The sequence below is a fragment of the Lissotriton vulgaris genome, chromosome 6 (genome assembly GCF_964263255.1).
Source record: "Lissotriton vulgaris chromosome 6, aLisVul1.2, whole genome shotgun sequence".
In the NCBI taxonomy this organism is placed as follows: Eukaryota; Metazoa; Chordata; class Amphibia; order Caudata; family Salamandridae; genus Lissotriton; species Lissotriton vulgaris.
Window position 1 is genome coordinate 1,054,712,501 of NC_141694.1, and position 17,722 is coordinate 1,054,730,222.

The 17,722-nt window shown below is 46.2% G+C and overlaps 1 protein-coding gene across 1 annotated transcript in view; it reads left to right on the forward strand.

Annotated features, from left to right (window-relative positions):
* The first annotated feature begins 1,801 nt into the window (after positions 1-1,801).
* Positions 1,802-17,722, forward strand: part of LOC147708404 (E3 ubiquitin-protein ligase PHF7-like) — a 2,104,679-nt gene continuing 2,088,758 nt past the window's right edge. Inside the window, exon 1 of the mRNA XM_086925340.1 lies at positions 1,802-1,864. The gene's annotated coding sequence lies outside the window, so the exon portion shown is untranslated. The remainder of the gene's footprint in view (positions 1,865-17,722) is intronic.

Below are 17,722 nucleotides of genomic sequence, written 5' to 3' on the forward strand. Positions count from 1 at the left end.
GGGTCTTTATTACTGAATACAGATAGTCCGTGCAAGTTCGCCTTGGAATTAGACTCCTCCGGGGAGATCTGCTCCGGTCGCGCCGGCGGGTGCTCTTCTCTCCCGTCTCGGTCCTCCGTCGGGGTTCCGAACTCCTCCTGGGTAGTGGGGTGGTGGGGTCCGTGATGCCTTCAGTGGTTCCCGGCGTGTTAGGGAAAAGGACAGAGAAAGCACTCGTCAGGTTGTGTGAATACCAACACTCTAGTGAAAGGGGAAAGGGAGTGAGGAAGCACCCGGGGTGTCAAACTCTCAAGCTCGTAGTGGCGGAAAGGGGGGGAAGTGCACGGGGAGTTGCGAACACCGGGAATAAGGAAACCAGGTCACGCTACTGACCCTCCCTTTTTCCCCACCCAAGCTGCTATCCAACCCCGTACCTGCTCAAGCCATACACCTCCGGGAGTATGGCAGCGCGGCTCGTGTTGACGGTGGCCTCCTGGCGTCCGCGCCGTCGACGGGTCGGCTCCTCTTTCTCTCTCTTCGAACTCCTCTCTCCTCTCTGCTCCTGGCTCCGCTCTCCTCTCCGCTCCTGACTCCGCTCTCCTCTCCGCTCCTACGCATCCGGTGAACAAGCACACCTCCTCATCTCCTCCTTCCATATTTGATGCTTCCGTGCTCGATCTAGGGCACGCCCATTCCTCCTGGTCTTCCCGTTAAAGCGATAGGGTACTTCATTTACCTCTGTGGAATGAAACTGCATTTCCTCGTCCATCTGATCCCGCTGTTGAAACAAGAAGAGAGGGGTGGTTTTGCATGAGACCCCAAGAGGGGGCCCTGAACCCCTATTCTGTGGGGACGACAGCCTCTCCTTGCTACAATTACATTGTAAGTGCTTTCATAAAAGTGACTTGCATACATAGGCTTTTATTGATGTCAGATTATGTGAAAAAGGGGCCCGATTCACAGAATGAACTTAAGACTAAATCCTAAACTTACTACTATTTGGTATTCACAGAATGCACTTACTACTTTCGGGATTCACAAAGTGAACTTACTACTTTCGGGATTCACAGAATGAACTTACTACTTTCGGTATTCACAGAATAGATTTAAGACTACTAACTTTACGTCCGCACTCGGGCCGGAAATTCCGGCCCGGAGGCGGAGTTTCCGGCTTGGGGGTGGAGCTTACGGCCCAGAGGCGGAGCTTCCGGGCCAGAGGCGGAGCTTGCGGCTTGGAAGCGGAGCTTCCGGCTCGGAGGTGGGTATTTAGCCACGGCTGAAATCTCCAGCTCTGGGCCGGAAGCTCCGCCTCCAAGCCGCAAGCTCCACCTCCAGCCCGGAAGCTCCGCCTCCAGGCCGTAAGCTCAGCCTCCGGGCCGTAAGCTCCGCCCCCAAGCCGGAAACTCCGCCTCTGGGCCGGAATTTCCGGCCCGAGTTCGGACGTAAAGTTAGTAGTCTTAAATCTATTCTGTGAATACCGAAAGTAGTAAGTTCATTCTGTGAATCCCAAAAGTAGTAAGTTCACTCTGTGAATCCCGAAAGTAGTAAGTGCATTCTGTGAATACCAAATAGTAGTAAGTTTAGGATTCAGTCTTAAGTTCATTCTGTGAATCGGGCCCGATATTTTTATTTTCATCTGAGATTTGCAGCAATATTTTTCTAAAACGTTTCTTACATTGGTGTTCCTTAGCAGGCGTGGACCCTTTTTTGTGTGAGAAGTGAGTAAAACAAAGGGCCAATGAACCATTCTTGGAAAATTTGAATAAAATATTTTATTAAACAATTGCATATTGTCCTAATTGTGTACATTGTGTTCTAACAGGATTGAGAAGTCTTCAAGAAAACAATGAGTACTCTTAACTGTAAGGTGCGGGCGCCACTTTAGGTAAGTTGATTTTTAACTGCTTTTTTAAATGAATAGTATTTCACTAAGCAATGCATTCATATAAGCAATTCAGTCCACACAGTCTAATCGGTTTTTCAGTTCATCAGGACTATAGGGACACTCTATCTCTGTCTTCCAGAACACTACACGATCCCTACAAAAATTGTTGACCTATTATATTGTAATTTTCCCTACCTTAATAAGTAGAAATCAGTGTTGATAGGCCAAAAACAAAATCCTAGTGATTTCCTGGAGCTTTACAAAATTTCTCAGAAGAAGGCTTTTGTTGGCACCATGTTGATCATTGTAATACTCTACCCGAGTTATGAATAGATTGTGCTTTATTTGCATTAGTCATCAGTGGGATGTGTGAGCAGACAACCTTTTAAATATGACATGTGGTGAAAACCTAGCATGACACAATGGAAAAGAAATGCACTTGTGTCCAAGATCTTTTATATTGGTCTCATATATTACTGTATGGATTGCAATAGTCAGCATCACTAATATGCAACTATGGGATATAGATAGAACTAATGTAATTGGTAGTATGAAAACATAAGTGTCCTTTTGTCAACTGAAATTTTGCAATGCAAAAGGTTATGTGTCAAAGTTTTGAGGCCACAGGTCAGGGTCACACATGCTTAACACCCCTGATTGACTGACTGAATGATTAGCATATGGATGGGTCCAAACTGGAATGGTGTGGTGAGCAAAACACGATAGATTTAGGCCCAGATCTCTGACGGGGGGTGAGTGTTTGAAATTGTTCAGCATTCCATCCATCAGTTGTTCTTTTTGCATTTACCTTAAGTCGAATGCATGATTACCTTAATCTTTATTCGGGTATTTCTACAAATTGCCCTTATTTTGTTCTAGAACTTCCGAAAATAACCTCTCCTTCTCTGTACGTCATACCTTTAACCTACCCATACCTAACATCCTCTAGTAATCCCACCTACTTTCAGGTTGAAATGAAACTTAGGGCCTCATTACGATGACAGACGGACTTCGTCTCGGAATGGGGACCGGCTGCCCATGAGGCAGCCAACCCACACTCCAAATTAAAATGCGACTTCCACAATGGCAGTTGCCTTGCCTATATATTGTATTACAGTGGGGATGTGGTCAGCAGCCCCGCTGCAATACAAAAAACAGGGTGTTTACATATCCCTTCACTGTGTGGCAGGCACCATGCGGTGCCTGCCACATGGTACAGGGATATGTAGAAGAGCGCCATAGGTGCGTGCCCCCCAGGGCCGATAGACCAGCCTCATGGGGTAAAGGGTGCCAGCTACGGGGCCACAAATCCATTTCTGCCAGCAGTTTCACAGCTGGGTTGACCACCGCAAAACAACTAGCGGAAAGAGGTATTGTAATCCCCACGGCAGTGCCTGACGGTCACCGCCGCCATTCTTGGGATGGAGAGCGGTCTGTCAGGCAATAGGAATCATTCCGACTGTCGTACCCGTGGCAGTCGGTCATTCCGACCGCTAAACACCTTCCTGCCATTGTAATATGGCTGGCGTTAAACTTGGTTATGAAGGCAGGGGGACAGCCTGTTGGTGGCAGCCTCCCAACCATCGTAATCAGGCCCTGAGTAGATGCCTACACGTTTTAGCACAGTGTAAGAACAATCAATCCCCAAAAGCCTATTATCTTTAATGCATGCTTTTCACAACAAGTAGGTCAGGCCTACTGGCTTTGTCATAATGCTTCATAATAAACAGATCATACCTTTGCAATGTGGCATAGTTTTCCCAATGAACTGATGAAGCCGTCAACATTTAACATTGGCTTCACACTTTCCCAGTACTGACCTGACCTATTCAGGTGCACATAACCACCACCTCACACTCTCCAACCCCTCACTAATTAATGATCACACAAAACTACTATTCATTTATTCCACTAGAAAGATTCTGGAGTTAATGCTTGGAATGTTTTTTTGCATGCAAAAGACTAATCCTAATAACCACTAGACAAACCATTAGCCTTTGCTTACGAAGTTGGGTGCTGCTCGGCATGAAGTTTTTCAATTATGTGTAGTAAGTTCAAATTCAATGCAATTAAAGTTTCATATAGTACTGTGCAGGCTCACGAAGTACCCTGTGGCCAAGCATGGAAAGGCTCGGGTGAACAGCGACAAAGTGCTGCTGCTGACAGCGCTGTCTCACCTCTCTCATTGGAACAGCATCTCTAGGCTCTACGTACTCACTCCCACCTGATGAGTGGCATGCAGAAGCAGTCTTAACTCATGAATCGCTTGTGAGCTACTGGTAGCTAGCTCTCTAGCTGCCTGTAAGAAGGTTACCTGTGGGCAGCCCTGTAAACTAAATTAGAAGATTTTTCAAAGTTGAATATATATATGTTACACAGTGGCAACGGTGCCATAAGAAATTGACTTTGGCGCCATTTGACGGATCTTCATGACATTTTTTTTTTTTTAAATGCTCTTCTTTGCCTAAACTGTTCAATGAAAGTTCTGTGGTGATCCATCCGGTGGGGGCAGAGAAAAAGAATGAGATTCCAAAACGAAAAATTATTGTGCATTTGCTATAGACTTTTTAAAGAAGCGCTACTGCAACAACTTTTGAACGGAATTTTTGAGATTTTGTGTAAATTCATTCAGTAGTTTTTGAGGAATTAAGGTTCAAAATGTGTAGATATCTGGACAGTTGGTGTCCAGATATGCTGGATTGTCCAATGTAAAGAAGAGAGGATGTAGCCTTATGGCTAGCGGGATCAACCTCAAAGCTGGGGAACCGGGTTCGAGTCTCAGCAACGACGGCCAACATCCTGTGATTCTGAGCAAATCACTTAATCTCCCTGTGCCTAACACAAATGAATGTATCCATCTGTAACGAAACTGGTGCTGATGTAAAACGCTCTGATACCTGATATCTTCATGTCTAGTTTGCGTCATTTAAAACTCTAAAACAAATAAAAATAGACAAATCAATCCTGAGTCGTTGGTGGCAGCCTAAACACTGTTGTTTGTTGTTTGTAATTTGTTTTTTGTAATTAACTCTCCTGATTCAGGCGGGAGTCTACTGATTTCAAGGCTAGTCTCACCCGCCTCCCGATTCCTGCATGCAGAAACTCGATTCGCAGTTTTGAAAAACTTCCAAAAATAAAATGTTGATGCTTGTCACGCGCACTCCAATCTCCTCTCTAAGAATGACCTCTGACATCAAAGGTTAACACTTAGTCCTAATTCAGGTAGGGGGGAGATTAGAGCATGTGACATACCTCAATATTATATTGTTGCCAGATTACATAGCACAAACAAAAACAGAGATTTTGTTTGTGTTGTGCTATGTTATTAAACTGCCAAAAGTGAAATGATGATTGTCTCTATACTTACCAATAGACCCTATTCAGGCAAATTGTTTCTGCTTTAATATGTCAGTGGGTAATAAATATTCTCCCAACTATTTTTTTAAATCCCCCCTTGCTAGTTCTAAATTGTTGGCATGTATGTGTAAATTAATTTAGAAAAATATGTAAGGGAGCAGGGTCAGCATACCGAACCCAAAAGGCATGTGGGGGGTTCCAAAGGAACCCTCCTTTATTGGCTGGCCACAACATGGACAACATAGTGTGACAGCCTTTACAGGCCTCTGGGACATGTTCCCGATTGAAATGCATTGTAGGGACTGGCAGGTTTTGAGGTTCATAAAAAAGGACCATGTATAAAGGGTGAAAACACAATTTAGTTACAATATAAATCATTTGTTGGTGGTGCCATACTCATTTTAGGAATTGTGGTGTGTTCTATGGTGATTTTACCCTATGACAAATGCTGGCTCTGTACTGGGATTTCATGAATAATGTTTGAAAGAAGACTGTTTTCTTTAATTACTTTCTCATAAAGGTTATGGAAGGTGCTCCAGAAGCTAAAATGACAGCATATTTTTTATAAATTCACATTATATTCCTCAGCCATGTGAGATTAAAGTCTCCCACTCTGAGTAACAGCAACAGCAGCAGCCGGTCAGTTGATTACCGTAAGTTATACTGCAGCCGGCCTGAGTATTAACAACTAAAGAAGAATTAGAGTGCTTACATGCTTACTTATTATGACTAAAGCAGGAGAGGCTCCTTTGTTATAGCGGAGACGCATCGCCCCACTGAAATGCCCCCAGAGACGAAAAATAAAATGGTAATGAAGTTAAATCATTACCAATTTATTTTTCATCACCTTGTCCCGAATGGAGTGGAGCCTACTGAATGGCAGCGGCAGCAGGGAGGAGGGTGAGTTGCCTTTTGCACCCATTTTATGTGCGCATGTCTCTTTGGCCCGCCGTCTTGCGACCGCCAGCCAGCCATGCGCACTTTAAACCTCTCAAGTCAGCTGTCTTAAAACAGCTGACTTGAGAGTAAGTGCAGGCATCCAGTCCCCTTAGTAGAGCAGACAGAGGCCGCTCCCTCCATTCAGGACGCTGCTCTCATGAGCTTACGAGCAGCGCCAGAGTTGGCTTGGGAGCCTGTCTCAAGGAGAGAAGATGATTGAGAATGCTACGCTCGTTGCAGGAAGGTATGTGTGCAGGGGCGGTGGGTGACATTTGAAAGTGGTGGGGCGCAAAGTGATTTGCATCCAGCACCGTAGCGAGCGAGCGCAGCGAGCAAGCCCGAACCCCAAAAGGGTTTTGAACAAGAAGAAGAAAAATCGTGCATTTTCAAGCAAATTTGAGAAAGCAGGAAGGTTAATAAAGCAATTGTGAAAGTGCAGTTATGGCATTAATAGATGGCATAACATAGGTATCTGCTTATTCAGTATAACCACAGAGCTTCATACATTCCGTCCTATTATGTTCAGGTGCTGAATTCAGACTATAAGACTTTTATGGAAATCTCAGCTTTTGTGCTGCCCGTTGAGATCTCATTCTAAACACACACACATTTTATAATACACACACACACACACACACTCCCCATGGTGTTGTTGTAGACAACTGTTTCATGCGGACTTAAAAGCTAGATGCAGCGGTAGTATGCGTTTGTGTGTGTATATAAGTATGGGTGCATGTAAACGTGTTTATGAATGTGTGAGGCATATATGTATGTATGTATGTATGTATGCAAGTATGGATTTATGTATGCGTGTGTGCATATATATGTATGTGGACATACCTGTGTGTAAGTGTGCATGTATGTATATATATATATGTATGTGGACATGCCTGTGTGTAGGTGTGCAGTATGTGTATAGGTATGCATGTATGTATGTATGTGTGCATGCCTGTGTATAGGTGTGCATGTATGTGTGTGTGTGCATGCTTGTGTGTATAGGTGTGCATGTATGTATGCAAGTATGCATTTATGTATGCGTGTGTGTATATGTATGCATATATGTGTGCATGCCTGTGTGTAGGTGTGCATGTATGTATGTATGCATGTGTGCATGTATGTACGCATGTTTATTTTTGTAGTGCAACCTAGCCGTGACAGAGCTACAACAGTACAAATAAAACACTAGAAGGTGTGATTTCTCAAACCCACAGTATTTTGGGCCTATATTTCATATTGGCGCACGCTGGCCTTGTCTGCGCACTGCGCTGCAGCGCACCTTTAGCTTGGTGCACTGGGCCCAGGCTCGGACAGTGGCCCTATTACAGTAAATGCACATTCCCAGTGCAGACACGAACCTACACTAGGAACAGTGCATTAATGAAATGTGGACTGGGTTTTTGAAGCCTCCGATCCAAAGTTCACTGCAGGCAGCATCACTGTCAGTGTTTCAAAGGTGGGCACATATTTCCACTGCAGGAATGACTGCACCTGCCTGCAGGGCTATGCCTGTAGGATCCAGGGTCCCTTGTTTGCACTCCTCCCGATGGGGTAGCTTTGGGATGAGATTACATACTGACTCTCCACCACACTTGTGTGGCACAGCCAGTATGCTTCCTGATGGTCTATTTGCCTCTGCCCCTGCGTCAGTGGTGCATTGCAGGCACAAATGTAATGGCTCACTAATTTTCATGGGGTCACACTCACACCCCCATGCAATAAGGACACACCCGTAGACCTCTTGCCAGTGCACATGTGGCACCAGCACAAAATGTATTCCATAAGGAGATGTGCAAGAGAGTCTGCTCCCACCTGTGACGACGAGTCGACGGACGAGTCGGACGACGTGACTCAAAGGTGAGGTCAGATGAACGGTGAACCACGTCTGCTGCTGGGCTCAGGCGGCTGCTGGCTCAGTGGCTCGCTCTAGTCACTCTGCAGTCTGTACGTGGCGGCGTCGGCGACAGTTGTTTAGTTTCTGTTCTTCACTCAGTCAGAATAGAAACAACAACGTCACTACGGTGCGCGCGACTCTCCCGAATGAATGGCCAATCACTGCTGGCTTCATGCTGAAGTCACACAGTGATTGGCCACAGATCTCCACAGTGCTGAGCATCTGCCCCCACCCACGCGCGGCATCCAATAATGGATGTTGCGCGGTGGACCAGGCAATCCTGGCGCTGCATGCAGCACCAGGATTGGCTAGGGGGGCACATTGTGTACTCGCCCTGACGGTCCTTGCAAAACCCGGGGCCCGGCTGAAACAGCACCCGGCCCTTTTTGACCCTCTCTACTATGCCAGGTAATGCCTCACTGTTTGTCACATCTGCTGCGCATGCTCGGGCAAGTCACAGCCCAATATTTCTCATGCGCAAAGGGCCTGCCTGCTGCAGTCAGAGACAGCAGAGACTGTCACTCACAGCAGCAGACCCGACCCCACCCCCTGCGCACTCCGAGTCCGGACCGGGCCCCACCATAATAAATTATCGCTGCCTCGGCCTCCTCCTAGTCCTCCTGTGTGTGGCTTGGCGCTATAATTGATTGTTTCAAGACATTGCCTCGGTGCGTCCAGGGCAGGCTTAGTGGGGCTACGCCCCTACGCCCCAATGGACGCACCGCGGCTGTATGTGTGTTTCTATTTAATTTCTTGTATTAGTTTTTTGTTTTTGCCATCTGCCTCACCACCCTCGGGACATGGCAGTCGCCATTGGACAAAAGTGCGGCAGTCCTGAAGCAATCTTGATTGAATCAAAGTGGTAAAACTTAAAACATTTCATTTAGAAAGGAAAACATTGTGGAGGATAATTTTGTCATTGAAATTATGGTTAGTGATGTAGAAAGCAAAATTAAGACACATTTTAAATGAGTTCTTAAATATCTTCCTAATCCGTTTTATTAAAACATTTTGACATGCAAACTGAAACATGCATTGTTAACACCCGCAGCAGACTGTCAGTTAACTCCTTGGTGATCAGTTGCAACTTTACCACAGCCCTTTTATGATCAGCTAAAGCGGTAGCATTCTAAATTCATGTGTGAATTGTAATTACTCTATATTAAAGCCTATAGTTTGGTACTTTCGTGCATGGAATCTCACAGGCAAATATTTTGACGTTGGCCACCCACTCTGACAATCCCTGGTGGTTTCACTGTCATGATTCTTGTGACCTATATTGTTTTGCAAGATGTATGTTTCAACATGATTGTAATTTTATAACTGTATGCATGATGGTTGCTAATTTATGTACGCTTAAATATGATGGCGTTGGGCTAGAGTGTAAAGCCAATGATTTCATAGGTCTGATCTGTCTATTATAAAACATTATGACAAAGCCAGTAGGCCTGGCTTACTTGTTATGAAAGGCATATGTTAAATACATTAGTCTTTTAGGGATGCAGTGTTATAACACTCTGCTAATGCCTGTAGGCAGTTACTTAGTTAAATAGAATTTCACAGATTACTCTAGTTGGCAAGGGTTTTGGTGTTGGTGATCTATGTGAACAAACTGTGGGGATAGAAGATATACACTACAATAATTAGTCAGTCAGTTAAAATCACTTTGGGCACGATTCACAGAATTAACTCAAGACAAAATCCTGACCTTACTACTTTTGGTATTCACAGAATGGATTTACGACTACTAACTTTACGTCCGCACTGAGGCCGGAGATTCCGGTTCGGAGGCGGAGATTCCGGCCCTTAGGTGGGACTTCCGGCCCATTGGTGGGGATTCCGGCCGGTGGTGGAGATTTAGCCATGGCCGAAATCTCCACCTCCGGGCCGGAAGTCCCATCTACGGGCCGGAATTTCCGCCTCCGGGCTGGAATCTCCGGCCCGAGTGCGGACGTAAAATTAATAGTCGTAAATCCATTTTGTGGATACCAAAATTAGTATGTGCATTCTGTGAATACCGAATGTAGTAAATTTAGGATTTTTTCTTCAGTTAGTTCTGTAAATCGGGCCCTTTATTTTGCCAGTTGATAAAAACGGCATAGAAAGTAGTCTACATAGAATAAGATCATAGTATGCTTTAAGCCAATACTAAAAATAAATTACAATAAAAGCTATAAAACAGTTAAAGCATAGTACAAAAGGAGATAGCAGTACAATTTATTTTTTGTTACAGGTGATGCCTGTGGTCTTTAAGGCACAATGAAAAATCAGAACCAAGTAATAACACTTAAAGGGATCAGGTAATTGTTTTAGAAGGAATAGGGTTGGTTGACATTGCCTCAGCCCATAAGTGAGCAGGATTGGACAAATAAATCTCTTCCTCTCCTCACTATAAAATGTATAAAAGAATAAGAGATGAAGATCGCATTGGGTTGATAAGGAATCACATGGGCAAGGCGGCAAGGCAACAAGGCATAAAATAAGTATTGGAAGGATAACCAAGCATTAGGGTATATAATTCAACATTAACCTTGTAAGCAAAAATCTATGGTGATTGTTAGTCACAACAAAATAAATAATTACGATCAGGATAATTGATTTTGGGGTCTAGGTGGTATTGTCTCACCCTTGGTTTGGAGCAGTTGGCTTCCCATCTCGTTTTCCTCTGTTTTGCTGTAAAAGGTTTTTTAAGTTCTAACCTAGAGATGGTAGTGCAAGTAATTGGGTTGTCGAATAGTATACAGACTGTTCTTGACAAATTGCAACCATTTTATTCTCTAAGACTCATTGAGCTTCAAACAATCCAATAGGATTTTGTGTGTTAATTTCAGAGTTTCCCTCCTCCATACTAAATGCCACAGAACGGGGGCAGCATGAATTTGGTCCGTAATAAAGTGGACATCCAGTTCCAAGTGGCAGTTATAGGAGGAGCAAGATTGGGGAACACCTATCAAGCGTTTTCAAAATTTGTTCTTGATTGATTGGAGACTGGATAAGGTGCTTCTCCATATGTTGCCACAGAGACTGTTTTCGCTTCTTATATCTTTTTTATTGTTTCTATCGGTTTGGACCCCAATTTCTTGGCAAAGTTAAAAATTGCCCCTATGCTTTCCATCATAAGACCTCTATTTATCACCATGCTATGCTATGTATTTTTGGAATCGAAAAGTACCCCCAAGTAACAAAACAATTCCACCTCTTTCAATTTCCTCCCTTCTATATGCCAACTAAGTGGATTTCTCAATCTCGCTCCTGCCACAAGCACACATGATTTAGTTTCATTTACTTTCAATTCTAAGTTATTCATGAATCTTACATAGGTGTCTATAAGGGTCTGAAGCACATTGCTGATCTGAACCAGCAATACAGTGTCATCTGCATAAAGGAGTAAAGGCACAGGAGCAGAATTTACAATTGGAACATCCCTAGTGGACCCCACCAGTGCAGCTTCCACACCATTCGTATAGAGGAAAAGCAAAAAAGGTGCGAGTATGCACCCCTGCCTGACACCACTAGCAAGGAGTAAGGGTCTGGAACACTTCCCCTCTCTCCCGAAAATGAAACAGGCCACAGCTGATGAATACAACTCCCGGATAAAATTAGTTATTGTTTGGTCTATGCCCATGTCTGCCATTATAGACCATAGCTTCATATGGGACACTCGGACGAAAGCGGCCGACAAGTCCATAAAGCCATGTCTAAATGGCATTCTTTAGATGCTGTATATTTGGCAATCAGCAAATCTAAATAAAGGCACTGGTCCACTGGCCCTTTTATTCTTTCTGAACCCATGCTGGGTTTCAATTAATATCTTATTTTCCTTAGCCCAGTCCTCTAGCCAATTTAACAGGAGGAGGACTATTAATTTTGCTGTACTATGCAGCAGCGATATTGGGCGATAATTTTTCGCTAGTTCTTTGTCCCCCTTTTTATAGACCTGTATGATCACAGATATTTTCCACGAAAGTGGAGAATGCGTTTGTTACAGCTATCATTAAATCAGCATACTCGGGCCCTGGGCGTTCTTTTACATGGGCACAGAGCATTTGCTTTAATTTTGGCTAAAATTCGCTCAAAGGCTGTGAGGGAATCCTATGGCTATATAAGTGGGTCTAAACTGTTTAAAATTTCCTGGGACATGGTAGAGACAATAATGTGGGTACATTTTGGTTTGTCCAGCTTGTCCCACTTCAAAGTGATGTCATTTTTCCTTGCGATTGTCAGCTTGGGGACACGTTCACCCGGCGTATTAATCTTCAGACTCCAAGGTATTTGACAATTAATTGCTGCATGATCACTAAATGCGTGGATTGTGTTCTTGGAAGAGGGATCCTGTGACCCCATATATCCAGAGACTAAGATGAAGTCAATTGTTGACTGGTAGGATCGAGCAAAAAAAGGTATAATCTAATTGTCCTGTACTAGGATCTACTGAATGTATTATCTACAGGTTGTGAATCAGTAATAATCTGTTTATGGCAGTGCCATAGCCATTATGGATGAAGTGGGAAATGGGCTTCCCTAGATAATACATCATACCACAGACAGAATGTTCTATCCTATTGCAAACATGGATGTTAAAATCACCCATCCATAAAATATCTAGAGGGATGTGGTGACTTTCCTGTAGACGGTCAATATATTTCTCAATTAATTCTATCACCCCAGCCATGTCTCCTGCAAAGTTATTACTATACAGATTGATTAAGAGCTAATTCCTTCCTGCCTTCACATAAAAGAATGTGGTAGCATGAATATATATTTATAAACTTCCTTACATTGACCACAACTTTGCATGCTATTAAAGTGACAAGACTCCCTTTTGCGCGACCTGGACTGCTGGTGTCCCAAAGGTACTATAGCCACCTATACTAATCGTGTTGAGTTCCCATGTTTCTTGTAGACAGAGAACATCATATTTTTCTACAAGTGTTAGTCATTCATGATCCTGGGTTTTCTGCCTGTATTCCACTATTCCACGAGATGATTTTTAGGCTGTGCTGCTCTGGGCCCGGAGTGACAGTTATATTATTAATGGATGCAGTTTTGGGGGCCTGTGGTACAGTTTGGATAGAAAGCCAATCACTGGCTTCTAAGTCAATTAGCAGCTCACATCTGTTTTTTTGTTGGAACTGCTAACCAATCGTCAGACTGGCGATTTTGATTTAAATTGGGGGATGGGCCTGCCTTAATAAATATTAATGTTCCCTGATGGTTTATAGAAGAAATCAAGTGGTAATGCAAAAATCTGGGATTCAGAACAAGGGTCGTTTGGCAGTACGTTCAGTAGATATTCCGCCATTCTATGGTTATTGTAATTTATAACCACACAGTCCCTCTCAATAGTTTTTGTGCCATGGCCCACCCATTTTACTCTTCTAGTCATTATGATGTGTTTGTAAAATCTGAGATTGCCCATGCTAAATTTAAAAAGCCAGTGCATGGCTTTGTCCATTTGTTGCGTTGTTGACTCATACTGGTGCAGTTTGAGTTCGAGTGTATTGGCTAATATAATTACATATGGGCATGCAGCCAGAGAAATGGCCTGGTGCTCGCCTTGTGATATAGCTTCGCTCTTTCAATGGCCTTAAAATCATCCGTAATTGTTTCTGCGTTGCTACCTCTGATGGTTCTCCTTCTCTCCTCATGGTTGGATCCATGCCTCTCCTGTCCCCATCTCCCCTCTCCTGATAGGGAGGGCACATGTGCAGTAAGGTGATAGTGACACCCTCATAATGGCAATTCAAGATGGGATTATCTGTTAGCGATCTGTCTTGGGCTCTAGAGGAAAACATCTGAGTACAGACTATATCCTCATGGATCTGTAGAGCATTGTAAGGGTCACAGGGGCCAGTGTTTCCATCAGGTAATCGTCGATGATACGGTTGGACATATCTTTGATCTCTTTTCAAGAGGTCCTGGAGGCTTCTATCTTCGTTAGCCTGTCTTAAATTTTCTGTAATGCAGTGCGAATATTTTTTTAGATGTTAATAGGTAGTTTTACCTCTTCCAGTGAGAGGCGCCATTCGGTGATCACGACCTCCTTGAAGAGGACCTCTGCTGCTCTAATCAGGAAGGAGTCCAAGGTGGTTATAATCTCCCCTCCCGGTTCGGCAGGTTTGTTTTTACGCTTGCCCATGTTTACTGAGCAAGTCCCTGAGCCTCAGAGCCATCACGAAAGGGAAGTGGCCCAGCCCAACCTCCTCCAGGCGTGGACAGGCCTGCCCTTGGCTCAGGCTTTGCCCGGTCACGTGCCCGCGTGCGTCCCCCGCCACGGGGCAACGTCGTGTTTTAGAGCGCGTTGAGTGCAGCGATGTGTGGCGGGAATTGAAGTCCCCTAGCAGGCGCAAGCAGGCACTTCTCAACACGACCTCTGGTCAGTTACCACAGTTTGCACTGCAACACACACCACTGGGCAACATCGCGCTTAAGAGCGCTTTGGGTGGGGTAATTTGCAGCAGGAATTGGAGTCCCCCTGCAGGAGCAAGCAGGCACTTCCCAACACAGCCTCAGGTCAGTTCCCACAGTTCGCGTGGCTACCAAAATCATTTTTAGGCTTTCTAGGGAGAGATAGTATTTTGCTTTGCTGACTGGAATTTTGCATACGTTCGCATTTTTTTTTTTACAATCAATTTTATTGAGTTTTGGATTTAACAACAAACAGCACCATTCAGAGCTACATTGTACATTGGCAGAATAGGGAGAAGAACACATCGCAGTGACATCAAGGCTACATAAGGAAATCAAGAATAGCGTATCCACGTGCACCTGAAGAGCGAACCACTCTCAGTCGTTGAGTACCCCGACCCATTTGCCCCACATGCAGCTAAATTTCTCGGGACACCTCCTGCTACATATAGAGGCCGCTCCTGCCCAGCGCACCAATCCACCCCCCGGTGCCAGCTCCCTAGAGTGGGAGGGGCCGTTTCCAGCCAGTGAGCCGCAATGTCCCTCTTGGCAACCACCAACGCTGTATTGAGGAAGAGTTTCTCAGCCCTCGAGCCGTCCAGTCCGTCGGTGACGCCCAGGAGAACACGTATAGGATCAAGAGGAACCTCCCAGCCCAGGACCCCTGTCAGGTCTTGTGTTAAAGACTCCCAATACCCCTGAATCGCAGTACATAACCACACCATATGGTAGAAATCAGATTGGGTGTGGGAGCAGCGAGGGGAAGTGGGCATCAGGCCAAAGCCCAGCGCGGCGGAGACGCAGGGTGTAAGATAGGCGGCGTGCAGAAAATAGACTTGCACCAGGCGGATACTGCAATCGTCCTAGGGGTCATCAGGGCATCCCTCCAATCCTCATCCTCCATAGCCCCAAGCCAGCCCTCCCACTTCTCCGGGAATAGGGAAAGAGAGTTAGGGGTATTATTGGTGAGTGAGCTGTAGATCCGAGAGACTCCACCCTTCCCCAAATCCCCTGTCAGAACCTGCGCCTCGGGCGGGCTATATTTGGGCAGGGACGTGCCGTCTGGAATGTGGGAGTGAAGGGCGTGGCGCAACTGCAAGTAGCCAAAGAATTGAGAGGGATGGAGGCAGTGTCTAGCCTGTAAGTCTTGAGAGGATCGGATTTGAGTTCCGCTCCAGACATCATCCAACAAGGTCACCCCGATGAGATCCCATTGCCGGAACCCTGACAGGGAAGCAACTTCACGAAGCCTGGTGCCACACCACAAGGGAATGTAGCGAGCCAGCCAGCCTGCCCATTGAGTATGATGTAGAGATGCATGCAAAGCCAGGAATACTCCGCACTTGACCTCGGGGAGAGCTCGAAGAACCGCGGCCCCTTAAAGCATTCCCTGGATAGAGGAGAAGCCCAAGATGTGAAGTTCCAAGCGATACGCCGGGTCAGACCAGCCGCCATTAAACCAGTCGTGGTTCGTGAGTAGACAAGTCGCTAAGTAGTAGAGGTAGAGGTCCGTCATTCCGAGACCTCTGTCAAAAGGTCGGGTTTGGCATTGGGCCAGGGCCAGCCTGGACCTCCAACACCCCCCCCCCCAAAGGAATTTAGTAGCCATGCCATCCATCTCCCAGAACCAAGATCTAGAAAAAGTGAGGTGTGTGTTCTGGAGCCAGTACAAAAAACGGGGTAAGATCTTCATTTTGTATAGGGCAATCCTGCCCAGAGGTTTTGGGGCAACGTGCGCCATTTAAAGAGGTCGGCGCGGATCCGCCTAACCAGTGGGGTGACATTGAGCTCCCATGCGAGGTCAGGGAGAAGGGAGGCCCAAATCCCCAAGTACTTGAAAGACAGCCGATGAAGAGGAATCGACGACTGCCAGTCGAAGCACTCGCGTGATAAGTGTAAGGGGACAAGGACAGACATGGACGGGTTAAGCCGCAGGCCGTAAACTTGTTCCAAAATGGCCAGCGCCCAAAGGCAGCGAGGTCCCGATCGGGCAGGGTCAGCCAGGAACAGCAGCACATCATCCATGTATACCGCAATTTTATCCTCCGCTAGGCCGGGCCAACTCCAGCCAGTCAGGGAGTGGTCAGTGCAGACAAGGCAATGGAACAGCTCCATTGCCAGAGCAAAATGGATCGGGGAAAGGTGGCAGCCCTGCCGCGTACCCCGTCCAATAAGGAAGGGGCGGGACAGTGCGCCATTAACAAGGACCTGCGCCCGGGGACGGTGATAGAGTAGTCTCACCAGGTTGCGGAAAGGAGTGCCATAGCCCATCTGGTCCAACACTGCATCCAAGTAGCTCAAGTCAACGGAGTCGAAAGCCTTCTCAAAATCAAGGAGAAGCAACAGGTATGGAGTCAGCAGGTGTCTGTTCGCAAGGGCAAGATGAAGGCGTCCGTGACAGTGTCTAGTCCCTCGGAGAGGCATGAAGCCGCATTGGTCAGGGTGGACAAGCTGGGCTAAATGCGTCCGTATGCAATTGGCTAATACGGAAACGAAGATCTTAAGTTCCGTGTTGATGAGCCAAATGGGACGATTGTCTGAGCAGCACTGCGAGGGGGGCTAGGACTTAGGGATTACTACGGTGGTAGCGAGATCCGTCTCTGGCCGGAATGAGCTGCGCTCCGCCGCTTCCTTGTACGTCACTACGAGAGGTGGAAGCAGGGTATTGCGATATGACGAATAGAACTCCTGGGGGAGTCCGTCCGGCCCAGGAGTCCTACCATCGGCCAGGCGCGAAATGGCGTCAAACACCTCCGCAGGGGTGAGCGGAAGGTCCAGCACAGCCGCGTCGGAGTCGCTAAGGCGTGGAAGAGGAAACTCCTCCCAAGGAGGAGGTCTGAGAGAGAAAGACCAGGCGACCGCACCGAGTAGAGAGTAGCGTAGTAGGAGGCAAAGCATTGGGCCACCGCTACCGGGGCGCAGGAGAGCGTTCCATCTGCGTCTGCCATTTCGGGTATGATACGGTTGGCCATAGGGTAGGTGGCGAGGCGGAGGAGGAGCTTCCCATTTTTGTCTCCACAGTCATACACTCGGGCCACAGACGAACGCCAAAGAATCTTCACTGCTTCCAGAGAGGTCTGTCTAAGCTCATCTCGAAGGAACGCCAGTCTCCGTTCCTGGACATCAGATCTATCCTCAGGGTTCAGATCCTCAATCAGGGTGGCTTGTGCTTCCAAATGTGTGAGCTGGAAGTCCTGTGCTGCGCGAGTGGGTTTCAACTGGCCTTTGGGGAACCCCCAAATAGTGGCCTTACCAGCCTCCCT